General features: G+C 43.9%; 1 pseudogene; it reads left to right on the top strand.

The window, feature by feature from the left end:
- The first annotated feature begins 1,655 nt into the window (after positions 1 to 1,655).
- Positions 1,656 to 1,774, top strand: LOC120594655 (uncharacterized; annotated as a pseudogene).
- Positions 1,775 to 7,576: the final 5,802 nt, after the last annotated feature.

The following is a 7,576-nucleotide window of genomic DNA, read 5'->3' as shown; positions in this document are numbered from 1 at the left end:
CAGTGACCCTGAGCCCCTGCCTCCCAGTTCTCACCCCAAGAATCATCACTGTTACCAGTTTCTTGTGACTTCTTTCCTGGAGAGACTGTGTACCCAGAGGCACACCCCATACACAAATGCTGGCAAACCATAAGCATTCTTCTAAACTTCATTTTTTACCCATTTAACAATATTTCTAAGAGGTCGTTCCAGAGCACTGATTAAAGAGTATCCTCATTTTATTTAAAAGCCTCATGGTTTTCTAATGTACAGAAGAAACTATTTTTATCGGTCGGTTCCCTGTTGATGAGACATTTAGGTTGTTTCCAATGTTTTGCTGCTACGAACGATGTTGTAATAATAACAGTCAACATTTCCTGAGCACTTACTGTATACCAGGCTCTCTTTCACGTCCTTTTCATGTATTATGTCGTTTAATGCCCATGATAACCCTCTGACATAGTACAGAGAGGTGAGTTAACTGTCACAGACTACACGTGTGTCTTTGCCGACAGATGGGAGTATGTCTCTAAGATAACTTTCTAGACAAAGAGCTGATGCTACCCAAACGTATATGCATTTTTAAGTTTTACAAATATTGCCAACATGCCCCCACAGAGTCTGTGCCCATCACAGGCTCACCAGCCAGTGTGTGGAAGAGGGCCTTTTTCCTTCCACTGTTGGGGTTGTGAAACTTTTGCATATTTGCCAGTCTGAAAGGCAAAAAATGGTATTTCGCTATAGCTTTAATTTGCTTCTTTTTTTTTTTTTTCCTAAATGAATGAAGTACATCTTTTCAAATGTTTGAAGGCTGCCCGTTTTACTAATGGGGTTTTAAAAACCTGATAAATGTTTCCACAGCTGATCTCTGAGAATCTATGGGCAAGGTAGCCTGGATACTTTTAAATTTTAATTTTATTTACCGATCTTTAAAAATAAATAATATGGTCACAAGATTCAAAATTCAAGAGTAAAAGGATATAGAATAGCCAGCCCCATCCCGGTCTTTTGCTAGCTGCCCAGTTCCCGTCCCCAAATGCTATCTGTGTGCCCTTTCTCCCGCCTGCGCCCTTTTCATAACAAGGGCCAGGCTGTTACCCTGAGCTGCTCCACGTCTGAAACGTTTAGTTTAAACATCCCACCACTGTCCACACAGCCCCTGACCATCGGCCTCACCACGATTCCTCCTGGGGCGCACCACCCGCTCCGCCGCCTTTCTCGCGCAGAAGAAATTTCAGCAACTGCAGGGCGTCGCTTCGTTGCCCTGCTGGCCTCCAGCGACACCTGCCTGGCAATGCTTAACTTCTGTTTCACAGCGCCGAACTCAGAGTTGGCCGACCCATGGGATTACTTACTCTCCTTTAAATCTTAAGCAGGGTAACCACCTAGTTATTTTTCAAACCGGAACCCTTTTGAGAGTAAAAGGGACACTGCTAATAATGAAGCCAAGACAACATGGCAGATGGTGACTGACTGGGGCGAACTGGCATGCAAGTTCAATCCCAGTCTTAACGGAACAATCACATTTAATTTCAAGGCAGAGATAAAAGCACTGAGGCCAACGAATGATTAAATCGCTGCCATTGTCCACTGCCCAAGCTTCTCCTCTAAGTGAGATTTTAAAAAATAGCACATTTCCGCAATACTTTTTTCTTTCCAAAAAAAAAAATCTAGTTGTCTATGGCCATGCCACCCTGAACAAACCCAATCCCCTCTGATCTCAGAAGCTAAGCAGGGTCAGGCCTGGTTAGTACTTGGATGGGAGACCACCTAGGAAGACCAGGTGCCGCAGGTGTAAAAAACAAAAAATAAGGGATCGTAAGCTGATCGGGTCCTTGCAATCTGTGAGGTCAAGCAAGGGTTGCCTCCCAGATAAAATCTATCCTCTGGAATACCAGTTTCAGCTCCCAAACTTGAGGGTGTGAGAAACATTAGTTTATTTTTTAAAACTCTCCATCTATATTTTGAGCCCCCATTTAAAAAAGATACTGACACTTAAACCCCATTGGTTCTGAGTTTACATTTTAGGATTGAAATGGGTGGGGAGAGTTCTAGACTCTTAGGGAACTAAAAAGACTCCCTACACTCGATGTCATCTGTCCTTGTCCCATCTAGTCCTTGTTCGTTGGTTTCTGCAGGTCACTGTGGCACTCAGAGTCTCTTTTCCATGGCTTCATGCTGCCTTGGATGAGGGGTAGGGGAGACCTTTGATCATCTTCTCCCTCACTTCAGTTGGGGTCTAGGTCAGGAGGCTTTTCTATTCTCCTAAGGGTAGAGGCTCCTTTTATCTCTTCTTCCTGCTCATACACCCTCCCTGAGGCAGAGCACAGAATGGTCTGGTTATTTGAGTGGGAAAAGGAAAAGAGGTAAAGAATATATAAGGCTGCTGGAGGCAGTGGCTAATCTTTCAGAACATTATTTTGCAAGGCATAGATAAATGTATTTTGTAAAGTGTGCTTCCTGTTTTAAGTACTATGATTTCATAGTTTTCTATATCTTTTAGGAACACCTCCCTACTCCCACCCCCAGGCCAGTGCAGGCATTTACCAGCTACGTGAACTTGAGCGAGTTACTTTATCCTCTCAGTGCTTCAGTTTCCTCATCCGTAAATGAGAGTAACAGTAGTTAATATCAATTAAGTGCTTACACTTGCCAAGCACTATTCAAAATGTTTCCTGTATATTACCTCATTTAATCCTGACCATAAATATGTGAGATACATAGTAAAAGCCCAGTAAATTCTAAACTTATAGATATATATTTTAAATTTTGGTTTAGTTTCAAGTATACAGTACATTGGTTAGACATCTATATATAGCTCATAAAATGATCCCCCCAATTGCTCTCTCCCTCCCCTGACCCTCCACCTAGCCAACATATTAATGCTAACTGCATTTCCTATGCTGTGTTCCCCATCCCTGTGACCATCCATCAGCTACTAATTTGTACTTCTTTAGCCCTTCACCCCATTCTCCCAGCCCCCAAACCTCCCTCCCCTCTGTCCAACACCACAATGTTCACTATATTTGTGTGTTTTTGATTAGTTTGTTCTTTTTATTCCTTAGATTCCACATATAAGTGAAATCATATAGTGTTTATCTTTCTCTGTCTGACTTAAATACCTTCTAGGTCCATCAAAGCAATATCTTTTTCCATCCCCTTCCTTTTCATATGTAAGGGTCTTGTTTTCTTATCCTTTCAGCCACTTTATCTTTTGGTTGGAGCACTTAATTCTTTTCCATTTAAGGTATTTATTGATAGGAAAGTAGTTGTTATCATTCTTTATTCCTGTTTTTGATATATGTTTTTTCTTTTTAAAGAAGTCCCTTGAACATTTCCTGTAATACTGGCTTGGTGGTGATAAATTCCTTTAGCTTATTTTTGTCTGGGAAGCTTTTGACCTGTCCTTCAACTCTAAATGATAGCTTTGCTAGATAAATTATTCTTGGTTGTAGATCCTGGGTCTTCATCCTGTCGAATATTTTTTTGCCAAGCCCTTCTGCCCTGCATAGTTTCTTTTGAGAAATCAGCTGCCAGTCTTATGGGTTTTCTCTTATATGTAATTATTTGTTTTTCTCTTGCTGCTTTTAATATTCTTTCTTTGTACTTAACCTTTGGCATTTTAATTATTATGTATCTTGGTGTGATCCTCTTTGGATCCCTGATTTTTGGAATTCTCTGAGCTTCCTGGGGTTTTGTGTCCATTTCTTTTACCAGGTTAGGGAAGTTTTCTATCATTATTTCTTCAAACAGCTGTTCAACAGCTTGATTTTCATCAGTCACGCTGATCAGACGAATATTTGGAGCCTTAATAGTGTCCTATATCTTCCTTAAAGTATTTTTATAGTTATGGCACCTTTTTTCTTGCCATTCTGATTGAGTGTCCTGATTGGCTTTCCTGTCCTTTAGCTAGGGCATTTGATCCTCTTCTTTATTCACTTTGTTTATTCCATTTAATATACTTCTCATATCAGATAATGTGTTCTTCATTTTGGACTAGTTCCCTTTTATAATTTCCATTTCCATTTTTATGTTTTTTATCTTTTTGTTAAAGTTCTCACTGAATTTATCTACACTTCTCAAAAGTTCATTGAGCATCTTTACAACCAGTGTTTTGAACTCTGCATCTGTTAGATTATTTGACTCCATTATATCTGGATTTCTGTTTTGTTCTCTCATATGGTTTCTGCTTCTTTGTCTTCCCATTTTAGAGCTGCCTTGCCATGTCTGTTTCTGTGTACTAAGCAAAGCTCCTAAGTCTTCCGGTCTAATTAGTGTGGATTTGTGAAGTAGGTTTCCAATGACACAGTCCCGAGAGGGGTTCAGCTGCAGGCCAAACTTAGCCCAAGCCTCTGCCCCTCTGGGGCTACTTGTTAAGATTCAATAAGCGATCCACAGATGCTGTGCTTATAGTTGCCTCAAAAGGCCATGTGGAAACCGAGGCCAACTGCCTCCAGTGTGAGTCTAGGCACTGCTTAGCAAGGAGCACCTGACTTGCTGAGGATACACCTGGATGTGGTGTGGGGTGGGGGTGAGCTTTTTTGAGTTGTGGGAGGCGGGGTTTCAGGGAATCTTCTGGGCGGAGCAACCTCTGTTATCCTGTTTGATGACTTTGGCTGTGGTGACACTGTGTCAGGTGCACTGGTAGGGAGGAGGGCTCATCAGGGTACAGTGGATACCCCCAGCACTTCTGTACCAAGTGTGTTTCGCCTCGGCCCTCACTCTGACAATGTCTCCCTATAAGTCCCTGGTGCCCCCTGCACGCAGCCAAATTGGCACTGGTGCTCAGAGGGAGCACCACAAAAATCCACTCGCGGACATGGCCCCTTTAAGAAGCATCTGCCGCTGCTGCAGCCTGTCTCACTCAGCTGCTGGAGACCGGGCAACTCTGCATCCTCGCCCCGTCCTACCTTCTGCCATTGCAGGGTGTTTTCTTGGACTTCTCCCTGGTCGTATGGCTTGTTCATCTAGATCCCAGTTGATTTTCCTTGCTGCTTGCTCCTTGTTTTTGTCACAACTTCGATTTGGTCGCCAGAGGGATGAATAGAGCCTCTATCATCTATGCCATTTTTTTTCTCCTCTAAGCTTATATTTTAACATGATTTTTGGTCAGCCACATCCAAAATGCCATTGAAATTGTATTTAAAATGTACATAAATTTCTGAATGTTTAACATATTTGCCCTATTCAGTTTTCCCTTCCAGGAATAGGAATATGGTACCTTATTTTATAGCAATTTTATCATGTGTCTTCATATGAAACGTATTTTAGGAGTTTTGTCACTATTGAAAATGAAATCTCTCTCCTCATTATATATTTTAATCAGACAGTGTGGGTATCCCCAGGTTCTCATTGGTGACACCCCCCTCCTCAGATGTCCCCATAGTCCTCTTATTTTAGGCTGATGATATGAAGGTCACATATACTTTGACAGAAGATGAGGCACAGGGTGGTTTTCCAGGGTGGCTCAGGTTTGCCGAGGTGTCCAGAGAACTGTCCCCTGGCCCAGGAAGTATAGCCGGGGAGAGAGGAGGGGTGGCTTGCTCTGCGACCCACCCCCTGCCTGTCTGAGGGTTGAGTTCTCAGGTACCCACAGCTCCTCCGCAGCCTCAGAGGTTCCCAATCACATCTGCTAAACGATGGCTCCAGTGGCAGCTTTGTCAAGGGCCAAGCTTGCCGCCTTGGGAGTCTGGCTTGCTTAAGTAAGGGGATTGCTGTCACCCAGGAAAGTCTTTCTTTTCTGGGAAATAAATATTACATCTGCAGAGTTCCTAAATGAGCTTTTGCCGGCCTCCACCCCAGGCCTCCAGAGGGCAGCAGAGAGCAGGTGCAGGGGAGGGGAAGGAGCCTGGTTCAGGGCCTGCAGGGGGGCCCAGGTTCCCAGAGAAGTAGCAATGGCTGCTCCACTCCTGCAAATTGCCAGGAATACCCCACCTCCTCACAACAGACATATCTTGAGCTTCCTAGGAGTGTAATCATTATAATAATATTGCTAGTTAACACCAATTATTTCTTGTGGGCCTGATATTAACCTAAGATTTTATACACATTGATTCAATCAGTTCTCATAACAACTCTTGAGATGGGTATGATTATTATTCCCATTTTTCAGTGAAGAAAATAAAAAAAAGATAGGTAACTTGCTTAAGATTCCACAGTTAGTGGAGCCAGGATTGAACCCAACCATTTACAAGCCTCCATTCTAGGTATCAGGGATACATCAGTAAACAAGACAAGGTTCCTGCCATATTGGAAGAATAGACAATAAATGAATAAACAAACAAACACATAATATGGTTTCGAATAGAAATATCATCTGGACAAATAAGGCAGATTTAAGGACTACAGAGGGGGCATTTTAGAAGAGCTGGTCAGGGAGGACTTCCTTGGGTAGGTGGCATTTGATCAGAGAGCTGAATACATGCTGAAGGTTGGGGAAACAGTAAGTGCAAAGGTCCTGAGGTGGGAATGAGCTTGAGGTGTTGGAGGAACAGCAGGACATGCAGTGTGGCTGGTGTAGAGTGAGCCGAGCTCTGTGCTGTTGCCAGAAGCCACAGCAGTGTTTGGGGGCAGGCGGAGATGGGGAAAGGAGAAGACCCATTTACTGTGTAATTCGAGCCTGGCCTCCTTGGGTTTCTCTGCTTCCCTTTAAGCTATTTCTCATCTTTTTCTGTTCTCCTGTACAGTCTTGATACCATCACAGTATGTTCCCTCCTTAACCCTGGATACAGTTCAAAATCAGCTAAAGTCGACAAGAATCTGGGGCAGCCAGTCTTGTACCACCCGCCAAAGCTTGGCACAAACAATCTGAGAGCCAAAAATTACACATGCTGGAGTGAGTCTTGCCCAGCTCATGGGGACTTAGTTGTGGGTAAAAGTTCTAGGCAAGCCTGCTGGGGCCCCCAAATTAATCCTTATTCCCACCAACACAGGAGCCTGGACCTTGCAGGCCTCTGCAGCGTAGGAAGCCTGTTTTCTCTTCACGGAACTTTGCCCCCACCCCACGCCAGGGCCCTATGTCAGTCTTGCCTAAACATTGCCAAATGTTAAATCCAGATGGAGTTCAGATGGCGTTTGGCCTGGAGATGGAAGGGAATCTGTCCCTGTGAATAGCCACCCCTGTCTGCCAGGTCTCTAAAGGAAATGGAGGCACAAAGGTCAAAAGCTGCAAACCGCTAAGACTCTGCTCCTTCTCTCTCCTTTTAGAGGCCGTGATTGAGGGGGTTCCATGTGGAGTGCTCTTTTGACCTGAGTTAGAGCCTAGAGCATAGAACTAGAGGAGCTGAAAGGGCTAATCCAGGATATCTCGACCTCGGCACTATTGCCAGTTGGGGTCCAGCTAGTTCTTTGTTGTAGAGGGTATCTTATGCATTGTGGGATGTTAGCAGCATCCCTAGCCTCTACCCTCTAGAGCCAGTAGTACTTTCCTCCCAGTGTGACAACCAAAAATGTCTCCAGATATTGACGAATGTCCCCTGGAGGGAAAGCACCTCTGATTGAGAACCACTGGGTCCAGGCTTTTTCCTTTGCCCTAAGCCAATGTATGAGTCTCAGCCGTACCACTCTGGTGATGAGGAAGGGCTGACAGCCCTAGGGT

Source organism: Pteropus medius, unplaced genomic scaffold, assembly GCF_902729225.1.
Source record: "Pteropus medius unplaced genomic scaffold, Ma_sr-lr_union100, whole genome shotgun sequence".
NCBI classification, from domain to species: Eukaryota; Metazoa; Chordata; class Mammalia; order Chiroptera; family Pteropodidae; genus Pteropus; species Pteropus medius.
Note: the sequence above shows the minus strand (reverse complement) of the source record. Positions and strands in the feature narration are given on the sequence as shown.